This window comes from Heloderma suspectum, chromosome 4, assembly GCF_057233095.1.
Source record: "Heloderma suspectum isolate Gila_16-S chromosome 4, 16-S_ref, whole genome shotgun sequence".
Lineage (NCBI taxonomy): Eukaryota > Metazoa > Chordata > Lepidosauria > Squamata > Helodermatidae > Heloderma > Heloderma suspectum.
In genome coordinates this window covers 80937715-80958444 of record NC_139461.1, presented here as the reverse complement: position 1 = coordinate 80958444, position 20730 = coordinate 80937715, and the positions used below count along the sequence as shown (strand labels likewise).

At 46.2% G+C, this 20730-nt stretch overlaps 1 long non-coding RNA gene across 1 annotated transcript in view; it reads left to right on the top strand.

Moving 5' to 3' along the window:
- The window catches only part of LOC146347069 (uncharacterized), a 79374-nt gene extending 65474 nt beyond the window's left edge, over positions 1–13900 (top strand). Inside the window, exons 4-5 of the long non-coding RNA XR_014790141.1 lie at positions 12163–12333; positions 13594–13900. This is a non-coding gene — a long non-coding RNA (uncharacterized LOC146347069). The remainder of the gene's footprint in view (positions 1–12162; positions 12334–13593) is intronic.
- Positions 13901–20730: the final 6830 nt, after the last annotated feature.

Below are 20730 nucleotides of genomic sequence, written 5' to 3'. Positions count from 1 at the left end.
TCAACTAGGGATGGCAGAGAATTCCGCCACGGATTCCAGCCCGGAATCCGTGGTGGAACGGCCTCCTGCCCCCCCCCCCCGCAGAATCCCCCCGGGATGGAACTTACCTGGGGCAGATGCAGTGGATTCGGCAGCAGAGGTTCTGGCAGCGGCGGTCCCGGCGGCTGGTCTCCTGGCTGGCCACGGCCGGGCTGCTGCAGCCGCCATTGCCGTCCTTGCAGCTGTAATAGGCTACATAAGTATTTACATAACCTATCACGGCTAACCCCCCCCCCAAAAAAAAAACCAGCGTACGCAAATGGTGGCGGCTATGGCGGCCGCCATTTGCATTCCCTATTTTTCGCCGTTCTAGCCTACATAAATATTTATGTAGGCTATTATGGCGAAAAAAGGGGAATGCAAATAGCATAGTGGGCGCTATTTGCATTCCTTTTTTTCCCACCGTAATAGCCTACATAAATATTTATGTAAATATTTATGTCTGGCTGGACGCAAATGGTGGAAATCTGGCCACAGACGGCCCTGGCTGGCTGCTCCGCAGAGCCGCCGCGGAGTGGAGCTGGCCCCAGTGGAGGCCCCATTCCCCCAGTGGAGCTAGCTGGGCAAGATTCTGGGGGGGGGGGCCGGATCACTTCCCCCCCATCGCGGATTCTGGGGGGAGGGACAGAACACCTCCCCCCCACCGCAAATCAATCCGCGAAAAGGTAAGTGAGTTTCGTACATCCCTAAGATCAACCCAACTTCGATGGAATAGTGTGGGAAGGAGGCACTCCCACCGTATGCCCCATCTGCCAGGCCATTGCACATTGGTGCACGGGGACATTCCGAGCTGGGATCCTCAGCCCGACATGGAAGCCCTCCAAGCGGCCCAACCATGCTGTGCCCACATATGAGCACCCGCACTGGCATGCCTCCATTCCAACAGTCTAAGGAAAATAAGAACAGTAAGTACAGGAAACCAGGCATCATATCAGGCAGTCAAACCCCGCATATATGTCCGGAAGGCCCTGGAGCACCATCTGCCCACTGCCTTCATCTGATATTGTGAAAACCCAACGAACGGCTGTGGAAGCCGCTCCAATCCAGAAGGAACGTGTCCCAAATAGGAAATCGTCCAGGCCAAGGGCACCCAGTGCTGATTTGGTAATGGTCCAGAATTGGAATTTCGTTTCGTCAACGGGGAACCATCAGAATGACAAAATAATGGGCCGTCCGCTGACCCATGTAGTCCCATAAAATCCACTAAGGCCCTAACCGGGCATAACTACTCCACTTGAGCTGGACAGAGGGACACTGTCACACCCTTGCCCTGCTGGTCAGTCTTGGATCTCCAGATCTGAAGATGAATGATATCCGGATGGGTCTGGACATCCGAATATCTCAGGGCCCTTCCTGATGTGTCACTTTTGGATGCCCAGACTAATCCGGAAATCCTGAGTGCCCTGAAGAAGGCCATTAAGGCTGCCGCGTGGAACAGTGCAGCCTCATAGTGAGAGGCACAAACTGCTGGCCAAAGTCTTGTTGTTGTTGTTCAGTCGTTCAGTCATGTCCAACTCTTCGTGACCCCATGGACCATAGCACGCCAGGCCTTCCTGTCCTCCCCTCTCTCCCGGAGCATGCTCAAGTTCATATTCATTGCATCGGTGATGCTATCTAGCCATCTCATCCTCTGCTGTCCCCTTCTCCTTTTGCCTTCAGTCTTTCCCAGCATCAGGGTCTTTTCCAGAGAGTTTTCTTTTCGCATTAGGTGGCCAAAATATTTCAGCTTCAAATATCTGTCCTTCCAATGAGCAGTCAGGGTTGATTTCCTTTAGGATTGACTGATTTGACCTCCTTGCAGTCCAGGGGACTCGTAAGAGTCTTCTCCAGCACCACAGTTCGAAAGCATCAATTCTTCGGCGCTCAGCCTTCCTTATAGTCCAGCTCTCACAGCCATACATTACTACTGGGAAAACCATAGCTTTGATTAGACGGACCTTTGTCAGCAAGGTGAAGTCTCTGCTTCTTACTATGCTGTCTAGGTTTGCCATAGCTTTCCTCCCAAGGAGCAAGTGTCTTTTAATTTCATGGCTACAGTCACCGTCTGCGGTGATCTTGGAGCCCAAGAAAGTAAAATCTGTCACTGCTTCCATTTCTTCCCCTTCTATATACCAGGATGTGATAGGGCCAGATGCCATGATCTTAGTTTTTTAATGTTGAGTTTCAAACCAGCTTTTGCACTCTCCTCTTTCACCCTCAACAAGAGGCTCTTGAGATCCTCTTCACTTTCTGCCATTAGGGTGGTATCGTCTGCATATTGGAGGTTGTTGATAATTCTCCCAGCAATCTTAATTCTGACCTCTGATTCATCCAACCCGGCATTTCTCATGATATACTCTGCATATAAGTTAAATAAGCAGGGTGACAATATGCAGCCTTGTCGTACTCCTTTCCCAATTTTGAACCACTCGGTTGTTCCATCTCTGGTTACAAAGACCCAAAAGGACATCTGGAGAATGGGGGTTCCTGAGTCCACCATTGTGGGTGACATCCTAGTAGGGATGTATGAATCCCTTACCTGGCTCCGTGCAGGGGTATCCGCAGTGGGGGGGAGGCGCTTTGTCCCTCCCCCTGGAGTATTTACGTAGCCTATCACGGCAAAGAGCAGGGAGGCAAACGGCAGCCATTATGCTGTTTGCGCCCCTGCTCTTTCCATGATAGGCTACGTAAGTATTTATGTAGCCTATTACGGCAGCCTGGCAGGACGCAAATGGCAGCTGCTACGTAAGTATTTACGTAGCCTATCACAGTAAAGGCAGCCATGCAAATAGCGGCCACCATTTGCGTCCCTGCTCTTTGCCATGATAGGCTATGTAAATACTTACATAGCCTATCACGGCAGCCTGGCAGGACACAAATGGCGGCCGCAGCAGCCAGATGAGAGATCAGCCAGAGCTGCTGCCACCTCCGCCTCCACCCCAGGTAAGCTTCATCCTGGGGGGATTCCGCGGGGTGGCAGGGGGTGGGAGGCCGTTCCGCCACAGGTTTCAGGGGGCTGAATGCCAGTGCATTCGGCCTCACTAAAATCCGTGGCGGAATTTTCTGCCATTCCTACATCCTAGCCCAGGCCTGAATGGTGCACTGCACCCTCAAGTCTGCCGTGGAATTACTCACTCCCTTAACTTTAGACCAGAAGGCAAACATGGCCAGTTTACTGCTTATGGTCCTGGCTGATAGCCCCCTGTTCCTAGAATACGCACAAAATTGCAAGAGGTGATCCACTGGGATGGGGAAGAACTCCAGGAATGTAAGGTCCTTGCAGATTCTAGCTGCCATCCAGCTCTCAGGCCACCACCCAAAGCATCAACGGTCTAGCCATATGATGCCAAAGCCCAGCGCGCTGGTGGCATCGGAGTGAATCTGAATGTTGGCTTTGAGGAGCAACTCATGCCTCCAAAATGGGATGCCATTAAATTCCTGTAAAAATTGCAGCCAAACCCCCATATCCAAATGCATAGCAGCAGTGACCCTGGTTTGGTGATGGGGCTCTCGCAATCCTTGCATCACCCAGCATAGGCTTCACACAAAGGCCCGGCCAGGAGCAACTACTTTACAAGTAAAATTTAGATGTCCTACTACCTCTTGCAATGCCCGCAAGGAGACCTTACGAGAATGCGAGATTGCCAGGAGCTTTGCGCGCAGGGCAGTAAGTTTGTCTTTTGGGAGTCAGCAGCATTGTAAGGGTATCCAACTCAATCCCTAAGAATGTTACAACCACAGATGGACCCTCTGTTTTTTCGTGTGCTAATGGGACACTGAGCTAATCCGCCAGGGCACTGAAGGCCTGCATCAAGTCTGTGCATTGAGTGGAATCCTTGAGTCCAACAAACAAGCAGTCATCCAGATAATGAACCACACTCTGCACACCTGACCTGCCTTTCACAGCCCATTCCAGAAAGGTGCTGAACCTCTCAAACATGGCGCAAGATATAGCATACCCCATGGGGAAGACCCTGTCCAAGTAGAACCTACCTTGGAAACAGAAGCCCAAAAGTAGGGGTGGACGAAAGTCACTTACCTGTCCTCGAAGGACATTCGTGGTGGGGGGGAGGCACTTCGCTGCTCCCCCCGCGAAGTTCCGGCCGGGGGGAGAGGCTTCCCGCCTCGGCCCAGCCGAAATTCAGGCCGGGGGGGAGGCTTCCCACCTCGGCCCGGCCGAAATTCAGGCCAGGGAGGAGGCTTCCCGCCTCGCCCGGCCGCAAACGCGAAAGTTAAAAAAAAAAAAAAGCCCCCTGATAGGCTACGTGACGATTCACATAGCCTATCACGGCTAGATCTGCAAAGTCAGCCGTGATAGGCTATGTCAATCGTCACGTAGCCTATCACGGGTGACTTAAAAAAAAAAAAAAGCGCGTACGCTAATGGCGGCCCCCATAGGGAGCCGCCATTCGCGTTCCTTATTTAGTCGCTGTAGTCTACGTAAATGTTTACGTAGACTACGGCGAAAATAAGGGCAACGCAAATAGCATTGCCCTTATTTTCGCCGTAGTCTACGTAAACATTTACGTAGACTACAGCGACCAAATAAGGAACGGGAATGGCGGCTCCCTATGGGGGCCACCATTATCCATACACACTTTTTTTTTTTTTTTTTAAGTCACCCATGATAGGCTACGTGACGATTGACGTAGCCTATCACGGCTGACTTTGCAAATCTAGCTGTGATAGGCTACGTGAATCGTCACGTAGCCTATCAGGGGACTTTTTTTTTTTTTCTTTTATTGCAATGGCGGCGGCGGCAGCCGGTCGAAAGTCCGGCTGCCGTTCCCGCCCCGCACGAACACCCGCCGAACCGCCGGCCGGACCCGCCGCCGGGAGGGACATTCGGCGAAGGTAAGTCCCGTCCCGGGGGGGGTGCGGGGGGCGGGGGGGGTTCGGAGGATTTCTCCCCGAAACTTGTTCGGGGGGCCGAACACGTTGGCGCTCAGCCCCCCGAAGTTTCTCCTCCAACCCTACCCAAAAGGCTGAAATCCAGTGGGTTAAAGGGAAAAATGCGAAAGGTGGACTTTATATCGCATTTCCGCATCAGTGCCCCATGACTGAAAGCCCGGACCATAGAATCAGCCCTGTCGAAGGAAGTGTAGTGCACTGAGCACAGATGATCGGGGATTTTGTCATTAACCAACTAGGGATGTCAGAGAACTCCGCCATGGATCTCGGTGAGGCCGAATGCCAGTGCATTCGGCCGACCGAAATCCGTGGCGGAATGGCCTGCCACCCCCCCCATCCCCCCACGGATCCCCCCCCGGGATGAGACTTACCTGGGGCGGATGTTCCGGATGGTGGCAGCTCCAGCGGAGGCTTCGGCAGCGGCAGCGGCAGCTGGTCTTCCGACCGGCTGCCGCCGCCACCATTTTCAGTATCTTTTTTCCTTTTCTTTTTTTTACATAGACCGTGATAGGCTACGTAAAGACTTACGTAGCCTATCACATCTGGGTAAAAAAAACACACGTGTATGCAAATGGCAGCGGCTACGGCGTAAATATTTACGTAGGCTAAAACGGCGAATCAAAAAGGAACGCAAATAGCGCCCACTATGCTATTTACGTTCCCCCTTATTTTCACCGTAATAGTCTATGTAAATATTTACATAGACTAAGAAGGCGAAAAATAAGGAACACAAATGGCGGCCACCGTAGCCACCGCCATTTGCGTATGCTTTTTTTTTTTTTAAACCCAGACGTGATAGGCTACGTAAGTCTTTACGTAGCCTATCACAGTTGAAAACAGGGACGCAAACGGCGGCAGCTATGGCAGCCGCCATTTGTGTCCTTGCTCCCCAGCGGCCGCTGTGTCTGTAGCCTTGTTTGTTTAGGCTGCCCAGCGCTGGTCTTACTTGGCCTTGCGAGGGTGGGCGGAACAATCCCAGTGCCCTGCTCAACAGCCTCTAGGCGTGCCAGGGTTGCAGCCAAATCCGGGCCTGCCTCATCCTCAGGGGAAGAATCAAGCTTGCCCTGAGTCCTCTTTGCATGGGGCCTGGGGACCCTACCCTTTCCTTTCTTGCTGCCCTGCCCTTTTTTAGGAGGCATTGTGTCAATGAATAAATTAGACCGGAATCGGCCCTGGTTAGCTTCAGTAAGGCAGCCACCGTGTGTGTTGTACCTGTTGGGCCCAGATGCCCGCAGCGCAGTGGGAGAGAACCCAGGAACTGAACATCCTACTAAGAGGCACCACTTCCCCTTCCTCCAGGGCCTCGCTACCCCAACCTTGGGCCTAAGGTCCTGATGCCCTTTGTCAGCGTGGTCCGCGACTGTGGCAGAACACCTGGGAGGGATTGGGGCCACCGATTGAGATGTGTTAGGCTGCGCCCTTGGCCAATGGACATGGAGCCCAGGAACCAGACACCCAACAAAGAGGCCACCACCCGTAGCCTCCCCTCCCTTTCCCTCCGAGGCCCTGCCACCAAACCTTGGGCCTAATGGCCCTGGAGGGCGTTGTCCGAGTTGGCCGCATCCTTGGCCGAATGCCTGGTGATGAGCAGCCGCAGAGCAGGAGGTCCTGTCATGTCCACACAGGCCGCTGCTGCACGCACTGCCAGACAGAGCAAGTGGTCTAGCCGCGTCCCGGCAGGCCAGCCACCGCCACCTCCTCCGCTTCTCCCCCATGAAGGCTGAGACCCAAGGGAGAAGAAACACGCTGGTCGCGTTGCCACTCCTCCCCTGAGAAGGCTGGGCCCGCTGCTGCTGCCACCACAGGAACCCCCCTCAGCGAGGGCTGCGCATAGCCGGAAAGAGCGGGTGGCCTAGCCACATCCCAGCAGGCCAGCCGCCACTGCCTGCTCCGCTCCTCCGACGCGAAGGCCAAGGCCCGGGGGAGAAGGAATGCGCCGGTCATGCCACCACCGGTCATGCCACCACCACCGCCACTGTCAGTCTCCGAGTAGCCTCTCCCTGAGGCTGCCGAACACGAGCCGTGCCAGCAAGAGACTGAAGAGGAGAGGCGTGGATCGCAGACAACCCTTCCAGCTCCTCCCCCTTCCAAATGGCGCAGAGGGCTGTGCAGCACTCGACATCTTCTCCCCCCCCCACAACAGCCCCCCTCATGCAAGCTGGAAGTGGGGGTAGGGCATATTTTGGGAGCAATGTGCACCTCTAAAATATGTCTGTGGTTATGCACACTTTTCCTGTTTGAATGAAAAGAAAAATAGGTCACAAACAAAAACAGGAGTGAGATGAACCAAGCTTTGAAGTGGAGTTTGGAAAGTCTCAGTGAGCTCGAGCAGCTCTGATTCTCCCATCCCTAATTTGGAACAGTATGAATATCGCTATATAACTGTGTTCCTCTTGTTCATATGCAGGTTCAGGAAGTGTGAATTTGGTAAATTTGCATTAAAATGCAAACCAAATTTCTCACCATCCCTACTAAACATGTTTATGGGAGGAAAGGATAGGTATGTTTATAAGAGAGATAAGTATGCAGAACTACTTTTAATTGTTTTTTGTGTTGGTGTTATATTAAGTGCATAATAACGCCACTGTTTTCAAATCTGATCTACAATTTGTGACTGTGTCTGTGGTTCAGCTTACATTAATCTCCACCAACAGAATACTGATTGCTATCCAAAATGTCTTTTTGACCTTTTTTTGTAATAAAAGGAAGCGACCAAAATACCAATTTAGAAAGTCTTGCTTCTTTGAACTGCTGCTAATCGACATCTGTTAATTTTAGGTTTCGCTAAGACTGAAGAATTAAGTTGGCGTAGTCTATGACTGTTTCTAGAGGTCATTTTCTGCAAATATGTGTGCAGCAGAATCAATAATCACAAGGGTGTTTATGGGAAGTGTTTGAATATGCAAAGACTTTGGTCTAAGACTTGGATGTTAAGCACACTGATTTGGAAGCAAGTTCTGGTCTTACCATTAAGGCTTACTCAGTAAATCACTGTGATTCTTAGTTTCATGAAGGCTCCAATGCACATATCTGGAACTTTGAGTGCGCAGGACCTGTCCCACTGACAGTCTGATCTAAACACTCACATTGGGGATAATTTCTTAGCCCTTAGGTGAATGCAGCAGCACGTTCCTGCATGTAGCTCCACTGGATCTAGGCTCATCTAATTAAGTCTGAGGAGTGTAATTTCACAATGGGCATGATCCAGCCCTGTTAAGCACTTTAAGTCTCAATTATTTCAATCATAGAGTTAGACACAAGCTTAAATCTCCTGTGTTAAATTCAATGGCATTTAAAGGTGATTACATTTGACTGGATTTTATGCAATGTCTATAATGCAAATAAACTGTGACATATATAAGAAGAGGCTACATGTAATCTTCTGAGCAAGTAAACACAAAATAGGATGTGATCCCATGACAAAAATAATTTTGAACAGTCTAGATAATTCCACCCCCTGGTACCAGCCTAAATGTTCTAAGCAATTATGTCTGCACATCATGCAAATTGGAGTATCGCCAGCATGGTCTAATAGCCTCCAACCTCCTGGAAGATTAATGCCATGACCCTGTGCATGTTTACTTGGAAGTAAGCCCCACTGAGTTCAATGGAACATACTCCTAGGCAAGCGTTCTTTAGGATTGAAGCCTAAAATTGTGAACATGGAACTTTTCACAAGGGATAATGCTTTTCAGTTAGTGCCCAAAGTTCTTTCTACTGCAATTTTAAAAGTATTAATTTCCAGTGTTATGATGATGAAATTAATTTGCTATGAAAATGCAGTAATCCCTTGCTGGTTTCACAAAGCAATCTTCATATTGTCCACTTCAATTTAGCTGTACAATGTCTACTTAAACTGCGGATTAACAGAGGAATGGAGCCCTGTATTGCTGTCAGATTTAATTAAGTATAACGTTTCTCGACTCAATAAAGTTGTTTATTATCAAAGCTTATTTAACTGAGCAACAAAAATATGTATCAACTTCCTTCATGAGTTGAATTCCATTTCCAAAACAAAACATAATGTTTCAAAAAAGTCAACATTCTTAAAGATCCTGGGTTGGATCCAGATTTAGCCGTATTTAGAGGACACCCACTGATGCATAAGACACACGGCTAACTCCCCTTGATTTCAAAAGCTCTAATCTGAGTGCAATGAACAGTGCAATCCTGTGCATGTCTACTCAGAATTAAGTCCTATTGAGTTCAATGGGGCTTAGTCCCAGGCAAGTGGGTATAGGATTGTGCTGTAAGTCTGGATCCCATATGATTTAATCATAAACATACACAAGGTATAAAAAGAAATCCCTTGAGATTTTAAAAAAAGAAGTTCCTGTACTGCAAAATGGACATGCTGCAAAGTTGAGATGGGACAATTTCTGCCATTCTGGGTGGTGGTACGAATGACCCCACTCATGATGTTCCAGTATTCAAACTCATATTGCAGCAGTGTTGAAATTTGCTATGCAAATGGAAAAATGGCTGCTATGCTGCTGAAGCTATGTTCAGACGTAACCTGACATTATCCACTTCATATATTAAAGGCCCTTCCCCCTTATTATCTCTCTCTCTCTCTCTCTCTCTCTCTCGCTCTCTCTCTCTCTCTCACACACACACACACACGGATTTACATGAATTTGGCAGTATGGTTGCTGACATAAACCATTCCCTTCTGACTGGTCATCATGTCACCAAGGTAATGTATTGTATCGTAGCCATATTAATGAAGAATACTGGACATGATTTGGAGTGTCACTTTTTAATTTTTCATAAATGATCTGGACCTAGGGGTAAGCAATGAAGTGGCCAAGTTTGCTGATGATACCAATTTATTCAGCATGATTTTAAACAAAAAGGGATTGCAAAGAGATCTAAAAGGGCCTCTTCAACAGGGTGAATGGACAATAAAATGGCAAAAGTGGTTCAGTGTAAGTAAGCGATGCACAGTGGGGCAAACAATTGTTCTAACTTTTCATATGAACTAATGGAGTCTGTCTGAGCTGGCAGTGAGTGACCAGGAAAGGGATCTTGGGGTCATCACGGACAGCTCAAAGAAAATGGCAATCCAGTGTGATGTAAGGTAAAATCCATGCTATGGATCATTTGGAAAGGGATGTAAAATAAAACTACCAATATCACAGTGTGTTTATACAAGTGTGCAACTACACTTGGAATACTGTCTACAGTTCTGGTTGCTACATATAAAAATTGATATTGTAGATCAGGAAAAGGTGTAGAAAAAGTCAAGCAAAATGATCAGGGGTCTTGAGCAACAAGGAAAATGTTACAACATTTGGGTCTTTTTAGTTTACAAAAAAAAAGGCAAGTAAGGAGGTTTAAAAATTGTTCATGATTTGGAGAAAGTGGATAGAGAGAAGTTTTCTCTTCGTCTCCACACTGGGGGCTTGTGTGGTATAGTGGTTAGAATTTTGGACTGGGATTTGGGTGATCTGGGTTCTAGTCCCCACTTGACCATGAAGCTTACTGGGTGACTTTGGGCCAGACACTGACTCTCAGACTAACCTACCTCACAGGATTGTTGTGAGGATCAAATGAAGAGGTGGAGGGTCATGTAAGCTGCATTGGGTTCCTTGCAAGAGGAAAAAAGTGGGATAAAAATCTAATAATAAATAAATAAACACTAGAATTTGGGGTCCTCCAAAGAAGCGGAATGGTGGAAGATTCAGGACAGACAAGTGGAAGATTTTCTTGACTATGGTATTCATTACCACAAACTGTAGTGATGGCCACCAACATGGATGGCTATAAAGACAATATTCATGGAGGATAAAGCTATCAATAGCTAATACTCATTATGGCTTTTTGCTACAGAATCAGAGGCAGCATTCCCTTCTGGCGGTTCTTTATCTTTATATCAGACTTAGACTGGGCAGTCCTTTAAATAGAGAACACCACGTCAACTAGAGAAAAGTCATCTGGCAGCCCTTCAAACAGAGAACTGCCCTCTGTAAAAGAGGACACTTGGCCACCCTACTTCCTATAGGAATGTGGCTGGCCTTTGTGGGAAACAGGATGCTGGACTTGATATGTCTTTGGTCCAACATCGTAGGGCTTTTCTTCTGATGTTCACATTTGCACTGGGCAAACATGCTAAACGTAAACACAGTGTTATAGAATGAGAGGGAGCCATTTTGCCTATGTGAGCTAAGCTAATAAGATATTTGAACAAAGATGTAACTAATGGGCAACATTCCAGAACCAAAACAAATTATTGAGATACCTTTGACTGTTAGCAAGCCTATTTATCTTGACGACCACCTGAAAGGGGGTCAATACATATGGAAGCCCTTCTTGTTACACTGACATTTTCTATTTTTGAATTTTGCTTACAGAAAAGTGATTAAAAATATCAGCAAAGCCTCATTAAAGTTTGAAAAAAAATCTCCTCATGGGTTCAGTGCTGAACATTCCAAAGTACAAGAGATCAATTCCCAAATTAGGCAAGTTGTTTTGAGGCGAAATGGTAGTTGCCAAGGTAACAATGCATTGGGTGGATATTGGGGGAGAAATAGATGTTTTGCACTACAATGTAGCTTTTTCTTATGAAAATAAATGCTGCATTTGTTTCACTAGTTCCTTTAAAATTATGTGGAGGAGGAACATGGAGAAAAGAAACAGAAAAGAATAAAGAAGAATGTATCGGAACAGGACTTAATTAAATAAGATATTCACAGATATTTTTGTGTCATGGTTATGGTAATGTAATACTAAATTCAACATTAAATTATTTTTTAAATCAACATTAATGGAGAGATTGCAGAGGCTTGGAAACATAGCCATGAATTAACTCCACAGGTGTTCCAAAATAAAGAAGATGACTTGATCATAAGGTCACTCAATAGGAAATTCTAAATATACCCATCATACCAAATCGTAAATGTTAACAATGGGAAGACTTAGTTTTAGTTTCAGTTTGCTTAGCAGTAATATTTGGGTTTTATATTACATAAAAGCTGAACGTTATCGAGGCAATCTAATTGTCTCCCCAACAGAATGAAGACATGAAAAAAAATCTTTTGGGTAAAGGGTCTGTATTCATTAACATCAAGGAGCTAAAATGGATGATAAATTTGTAGACATGGGTGGGCACCCTTTAGCTCCAGGAAACTTACACCTCAGTTCTCAAGAGCTGTAGAAACAAACCAGTTTTTCTTCTTTCTTTCTTTCTTTCTTTCTTTCTTTCCCTCTGTCTTTCTCCCCCCCACCCCCCAGCTACCATGGAAAGCTCCACAGTGGCTCTTCTGCCAAAGTCACAACAGCAATCTCAGAAGAGGAGGGGGGAGGAGAGAAAAGAGGGAGTGATGGTGGACAGAGAGGGAGAAGGAGAGATGGGGACCCACTGGATCCATGAGCCTTTCCATTCCCATCCCTGCTCACCAAAAGGTAAGTCTGTCTAAAGGGCTCAGCAACCCATCTAGTTAAATATGCTAAAAAGCAGAATGGCCAGGAGGTGAAAACATCCTTCAGCATGCCTTAGGGTAGACCAAGGACTCTGATCTTGGAGCCCTCAATCTATAGAGTAGCAACCCCATAGAATTGCCCTCTAACTCCTCCAATGAAATGAATGTTATTTTAAGCCCATGTTAAGGATATAAGTGCTAACTGCAGCTGGATTGTATATAGGGATGTATGAGAATTCAATTTGGGGGGTGAAAATGTGACAGATTTTTCTCATTTCTCCCATTTCCCCCCACTGGCATTGACTTGACCTGTAGTGAATTGATGCAATACATGGATTCCATTTTCTTTTTAATGGTGGCAATTTGTGCAAATTGGATTGGGGGGGAGGGGATCTTTAAATTTGGGCAAATGAGATTTTTTTTTTTAAGGGCAATCTTGTGCAAGTGCACACGATGGCAAGTCTGTCTGCCCACTATGCAGCCTCACAAAGGCATATTCCCCTCTTGTAAATATCCTTGTCAGTTCCATCCTTTCCATGCACTACTTCCCTTAGCCCACCAGAGCCATATTCCATACTTCTCAAAGTCCTTGTCAATTTCATCTTCCACTTAGCTCACACAGAGGCTTATTGCCTTTTACAAGAGTGGAATATGCGTCTGCACTACTACATAGTGGTTAAAAATGTCAGATAAGAACCGGAGACACTCAGTTTCAAATCCACACTCAGCACTGAAGTTCATTGGATGACCTCTCATCCTCACCAACCTCACAGAGTTGCTGTGAGGATAATATGCATGATGGGGAACCATATGCACTGCCCTGAGTTCCTTGAAAGAAGGGTACCATAGAAGTGTCCTGATGATAATGATGATGATGGTGATGATGATGGTGATGGTGAAATATGCAGCATCACTGAACTCTGCACTGTGAAGCTAGAGAAGAAGTAATGAAAGGAAAGCGAAGAAGGAGGTTCTAGAGATTTTGGAGCAGAAGGAATGGCACCAATGGCCCATCCACTCACCTACCATGAAAATAGAGACAAATGGAAAATGTATTTGTCAGACTTCCTAGAGCCTTGATTTGTTGAAAAACAACTGCAATACTAAAAGATGAGCAGCCATTCCTGGGTAACTGTCAGTAATGCTGAAAATTCATATTTGCTTTGGAAATCTAAAAGTAATGATATGCACAGAATTTGAAGGAAACCTTAGTAACATTTCTGGTTCTGTTCTTGGTTGGCAGGACAAAAAGAATGAGTCAAGCATCTGAAATGAGCAGGATATGAAATCATTTGGAATTAGTTACACTGGTATTCTGGCTGAATTCTGTTTTCTTTAATTCCACCATTAAAACTCAAGAGGAATTCCATTAAAGTAAATCTGTTTATTCTCATTTTTGTAACAACATACAATCTGATCCTAATTCACTCTGTAGACATTAATATAGGCATAAGAACTAGGACCTCTACACCTGGGCTCTGCATATATATTTTTAAAAAAAATATCTACATCCTTTTGCTTTCAGGATCAATAAACAAAATGCTATTCATATATAGTGTAGTAGTATTTATTTATTTATTTATTTATTTCATTTCTATACCACCCAATAGTCGAAGCTCTCTGGGCGGTTCACAAAAATTAAAACCAAACAACACACAATAAAACAATTTAAAATATATAGAACATTAAAATCACAATATAACAATACAGCCACAATAAAACCTAGCAGCAGTGCAGGAGTTTAAAATACAGATTTAAAACAGCAAAGCAAAGCTAAAAATTTAGAAAGCTAAAATGCTAAAATGCCTCGGAAAATAAAAAGGTCTTCACCTGGCGCCGAAAGGAATACAATGTAGGTGCCAGGCGAACCTCACTAGGGAGCTCATTCCAGAGCCGGGGTGCCACAGCAGAAAAAGCCCTCCTCCTAGTAGCCACCCACCTCACTTCCTGTGGCAGGGGCTCACGGAGAAGGGCCGCTGACGATGATCTTAAGGTCCGGGCAAGCACATATGGGAGGAGGCGATCCTTCAGGTAACCTGGCCCCAAGCCGTTAAGGGCTTTGAATGTTAACACCAGCACTTTGAATTGGGCCCGGAAATGGACTGGCAGCCAGCGCAGCTGGAAAAGTAGTGTTGTAATATGAGCTCGCAGGCCAGTCCCTGTTAACAATCTTGCTGCCCTATTTTGGACCAGCTGAAGTTTCCGGACCGTTTTCAAAGGCAGCCCCACGTATAACGCATTGCAGTAATCCAGACAAGAAGTTATCAGAGCATGGATAACTGTAGCTAGGCTATCTCTGTCTGGATAAGGGCGTAGTTGGTATACCAGCCTAAGCTGATAAAAACTAAAAAGTGCTCCGAGCCACTGAGTTCACCTGTGCCTCAAGTGACAGTTCTGGATCCAAGAGCACCCCCAAACTATGAACCTGATCCTTTAGGGGGAGTGCAACCCCCTCCAGAACAGGTTGAATATCACCTAGCCGGGCAGACGAACCACCCACTAACAGTACCTCTGTCTTGTCTGGATTGAGTTTCAGTTTATTAGCCCTCATCCAGTCCATTACCGTGCCCAGGCACTGGTTCAGAACAGCCACTGCCTCACCTGGTTTTGATGAGAAAGAGAGGTAGAGCTGGGTGTCATCCGCATATTGATGGCACCTCAGCCCACACCTCCGGATAACCTCCCCCAGCGGTTTCATGTAGATGTTAAACAGCATGGGGGATAGAATAGAGCCCTGTGGAACCCCATGGCACAATTGCCATGGCACAGAGCAATAATCCCCCAGCACCACCTTCTGGAATTGGCCATCCAAGTAGGGGCGGAACCACTGTAGTGCAGTGCCTCCAACTCCCAACCCAGACAACCTATCTAGAAGGATACCATGGCCGATGGTATCGAAAGCTGCTGAGAGGTCCAGGAGAATCAACAGGGTCACACTCCCCCTGTCCCCCTCCCAGCAGAGGTCATCCCACAGGGCGACCAAGGCGGTTTCCATTCCAAAACCAGGCCTGAAGCCCGATTGAAATGGATCTAGATAATCCGTTTCATTCAACAGTGCCCGGAGCTGTCCTACAACCACCCGCTCAAGCACCTTGCCCAGGAAAGGGATGTTGGCCTATAATTGTTAACATCCTCTGGGTCCAGATTAGGCTTTTTCAGGAGTGGTCTAATTACTGCCTCTTTTAAAGTGGCAAGCATCACTCTCTCTCTCAAGGAGGAATTTACAACCTCCTGGACCCAGCCAGACATCCCCTCCTTGTTTGATTTAATAAGCCATGAAGGGCAAGGGTCAAGCACACAAGAGGTCGATCGGACTTGGCCAAGCACCTTGTCCGCATCCTCAGGCCTCAGTAACTGAAACTCATCCAATAGAACTGGACCAGACGGTGCTCTGAACACCTCTACCAATGGAACTGCATTAATGGTGGTGTCCAATTCATGACGAATCTGAGCAACTTTATCTTCAAAGTGCCGTGCAAACTTGTCACAGCATGCTACCAAGGGTTCCACCATCTCTCTCCCTGGCCCAGAATGTAACAGGCCACGAACCACTCGGAAAATCTCCACTGGACGAACTGTCTCTTTGCCACCCTCACCGCCACAGAGTAGGCTCGATAGTGAACTCTTACCTGTGTTCAGTCAGTCAGACTCAGCATGAGTTTTCCTCCACCTGTGTTCTAACCGTCTCCCCTCTTGCTTCATTGCCCTCAGCTCAAGTGTATACCAAGGAGCTGGCCAGGCTCTGCTCAGAGGGAGAGGGCGCTTGGGCGCGATCGTGTCAACCGCCCGAGTCATCTCTGCATTCCACAGAGCGACCTGGGCTTTGACAGGAGCACCAGCCATACCAGCAGGAAAATCCCCCAGAGCCCTCTGGAATCCATCGGAATCCATTAATCACCGGGGGCGGACCATTTTAATAGGTCTCCCACCCTTGCAGAGGGGGAAGGCTGCCATGAGTCTAAACCTCAGCAAGAATTGATCTGTCCATGACAAAGGGACAGATGTTAATTCCTCCACTTTCAGATCACCATCCTCCTGCCCAGTTGAGAAAACCAGATCAAGCGTGTGTCCTTTTACATGCGTTGGGCCGATAACATGTTGAGACAGCCCCACGGTTGTCATGGCAGCCATGAAATCCTGAGCCGCCCCGGATACAGCGGCCTCGGCATGGAAGTTGAGATCCCCCAGGACCATCACCCTAGGGGTCCTCAACACCAAGTCCGAGACCACCTCCGTCAGCTCAGGCAGGGAGTCTGATGGGCAGCGGGGTGGGTGGTACACCAACAGAATCCCTAATCTGTCCTGGGTACCCAACACAAGGTACAAACACTCAAGATCTGCACTCGAATGAGCAGGAAACCTGGAGAGGGAGATTGAATTCCTATAGACCATGGCAACCCCCCCTCCCCGACCCTCAAGTCGGTGTTGGTGCTGCACTGAGTACCCAGGAGGGCACAGCTGGGAGAGAGTGACCCCTCCCAGTTCCCCCACCCAGGTCTCAGTAATACATACCAGGTCAGCCCCCTCATCCACAATCAAATCATGGATGAGGGAGATTTTATTTTGGGCCGACCTGGCATTCAGCAGCAGCAGCAGCACCAGACCTGAGGGCAGACTGGTAAGGCTGCCAGGAACCATCAGTTTGGAGGAAGAACCAGAAGAGGGGACAGTTGTAAGGTGTCTAGCCCCTCTTCTCCTCAGCTGGCCTGTTAATCCTCCAACGCCATACCTCCCCCAGCCCGTGACCACAGTTATAGTGGCACCTCCCCGACCCCCTGAGTTGCCCGATAGTCCTCCCAGGCACATATTAAAATGTTAGGGCATAAAATGTTCAACAGTATAAAAGAATATAAAAGATAAAAGAGATAAAAGAGAACAGCAGCTAAGAAGGAGCAGATAAAGTCCACGTTTGCCCCTTTCTCCCTCGTCTTTAAAGCTGCTGCCCTCTGCTGCTGCTATTTGCTGCTGGTATCTGTGGCTGCTGGTGTCTCTGGAGAGGCAGGTGGGTAGGTCTTCAGGTCCTGTTCTACGCAACTCCAAGTGCGACGCTAAGTGTGCACTTAGTGTCACACTTGGCACGATGCCAAGGCGCTGCCTCTGGCAGCCCCGCCTTAAGTACCTGTTGGCGGGGGCAGAAGCAAGCTCAGGATCCACCGTGCAGCTGCTGGCTGGTCCTCCTTCCCCCAGGCTCCAGGTAGTAGTAGTTTTAACTATATTAATTGTGCTCCCATGGGAGAAAAGAAATATGAACCTGTATCTTCTCCCTCCTAGGACCAAAACAAGTTTGAGTCAGATTTTTGTTTGATGTAGCCATTTATTTCATACATAAAAAGTAATTATATAAACAGTAGCCAGAAGTTAAATACATTTCTTGTTATACATATCATTTACATGTTTTAACTTTTTTATGCTTATTGTACTACTGGTACAAACCAAGGGGGGGAGTCACATTTGGATAAGTTAGATTGCTTTTACAATATTCAGTAAACAGATTCCATTTAACTTCAGAATGAAGTTTGATCTCTGTATATTTCTTTTTGACCTTATATCTGCTTAACTGCCTAGACAGCTTCAGCTATTAGGCAGTATAGAAATATAATAAATAAATAGTGTGTTATTTTAGCCAAATGGTCAAATCCTCTATCTTATTCAGCCAGTCTTTCAGAAAAGCTAAGTTTCTACATGTCCATTTTTTTGTATATAATTAATATCTTTGCTGTGGTAACTAGCCTAGCTCTTTGTGTACTCTTTGTGTAAACTGAACCCTCAATATAATTTAAACAGAGAAGAATCTGAAATGGGGGAAACTGGCAGAGCAGAAAGTATTAAAAAGGCTCTCTCTTCCGCAGCCTGGGAGGCTTCTTTTATTATAAAAGAAAGAAAGAAAGAAAGAAAGAAAGAAAGAAAGAAGTGTGGATGGGTGGATGGGTGTGGAATTACACAAATCACTCAGACAGAAATCTAGAGTTAATAAGTTTACCTACACTGGATTACAGTGCAATCCTATACATGTCTGCTTAGAAAAAAGTCACACAATGTATTTGATACACAGAATGATCTGTCTGATACACAATGACTTGGCTTACTGCCCCCCCCCCAAATGCATATAGGACTGCAGCCTGAGTTCAGTTTGAGCTAACACGATTGGAGTAAAGTATTGATCCTTCATTCTGATGAGTGCATAAAAATATTATTGTAAATTAAGGAGAGGAGTGAGAGAGAAGATCAGGAGCTAAGAGCAGAGAGAAAATATGTTTTCAGATTCACCAGATGTCAGAAAGCATGAATGTGGGATAAGGAGCTATTCTTGGCTTGCCTGAAGAACTAAACACTCTGGGCTGGATCCCAACTTAGTCATGGTTAGAACATACCCAATGAAGTCAATTGGACTTAGTCATGACTAACCTGCCCCATTGATTTCAATGGGTCTATTCTAAGCATTTTTCATTTTTTTATTGTGAGTTTTAACAAAACAAAACTAAAAATATAACAACATATTCTAAAATCCTCAGTTTCAAATATTACAATATTCTAGGAAGAAAAAAAAAGTGAAAGAATAGGTTACACGTAAAAACTTCAGTACAAGCAGACCAGATATCCAAATATAAGTCCATTTGTGCTCGTATACCACTCTTTCAAATGTTGCTAGCATTGTTAAGTCTTCAATCCATTGCATTATAGGCAGTGAGTGAGCTCTTTTCCTTCCAGTATCATAATACTAGTCTTTTGGCAACCAAAATGGTATGACGGATCCATTTACAATGACCATGTGTTACATTCCAAAAAGCAGGTAAGTAATTTAAGAGAACATGTACATTAGTAAATATTGAAGAGCTTTCCAGTACAAAATTTATCTGTATAATAACTTCCTCCCAAAAGGAGGCAACTGTTGGGCATTTCCAAAACATATGCATAAGAGAAACATTAACTGCATTACACCTCCAACAATTAGTCGAGTTTGACAAACCTTTATTAAAGAGACATTGTGGTGCCCTTTATTGCCCCGACCGTGGGCTTCGATCTCTTAATTTAGAGGTGCCAAGATAGTGATAAATCAGACCCAGGTTTACTTGCAAGAAGATAGTTTATTGAGTAACATACAGCACACAGGTGTACCCAATGGCTGGATCAGACAGCTTCTCTGAACACATAGCCATGGGGTACAATGGGTTTTATACCATACATGTTAGCAATAAGGCAGCATAACAGCAGCAAGTGCCCCCTAGCGTTCATTCCCAGCATAGACTAGCCGTGCTTGGTTTGCAGCACAGCCACCTGCAGCTTTAAGACAAACAAACTTCACTTCCCAGGCAGAGTGCTTGATTCACTCATTAGTATGGAATGTGCTAGGCCGTGCTATCGGCCCTTTGATTCATCTTCACATGCTCAGAGGCTTACTAGCAAGGGAATAGCACTAATAATGAACTTAAGCAAGGCATTATGGATCTCTAGGCCCCTCTAACACTACAGGTGACTTAGTTGCACTCCTGGGGCCAATAGAGGCCCAATAGACCCGAAACAAACATTTTTGCTGAATAGGCGTAACCGAAGATCCATAGAGATATCCGATACAGACACCAAAATGGCAGTCCATTGATTAGACAAAATAGGACATTACAATTCCCTGTTCCATTCCTGCTGTAGACTACATGTGTCATATTTATTCATTGATAAGGGTCTATTCTAAGCATGACTAAGGGCCATTTTGCATGATCACTGCAGCCATGGTTTATTTACCCCACAACAGCCCAAGGGTTATTTGAGGGTTATTTAACCTCAAACAACTCCTGTCGTCTGGGTTTGGATGGCATGGCAAACCATGGCAACTCCCCATCAGTGACTGAATATTCAAAATGGCCACCGGCATGTGCCACAACCTCCTGTTTAAATGTGCCACATTTAAGCCATGGTGGGCTGCGGTGATCATGTGAACTCAGTGTAAGTCTGGAGCCAACCTATGGTTTGTTACCTGAAATAAAGTGCATATAGTTTTATGCCACACCTAAGAAGAAGAGCAATTCAACAATCATCACTAGAGCTAAGCAGGAGAAGGCATTGTATTACCCCATGCCTGTAATGAATATGACTCGGTGTGTGAATGTGGAGTTTCCAATCAATACAGAGCTTTATGTTCAGCAGCCTTTTTCTCACTGCAGGATACCAAGTGGTCTATTGTAAAAGACATGAGTTTTTATAACCTTGCTTATATCTTTTTGTACCTAGTCAGATCCCAGCTGGGACATGAAGGCTAGATTCTCTCTGAGTTTTGTGTACTCAGTCTACCTTATTTAAACTTCTCTCAGATACCATCTGCGTCCCTTTAATTGTCACCTGCCATCTGTCTCAAAGAACTGCTGTAGTATTCTCAGTTATATACTGG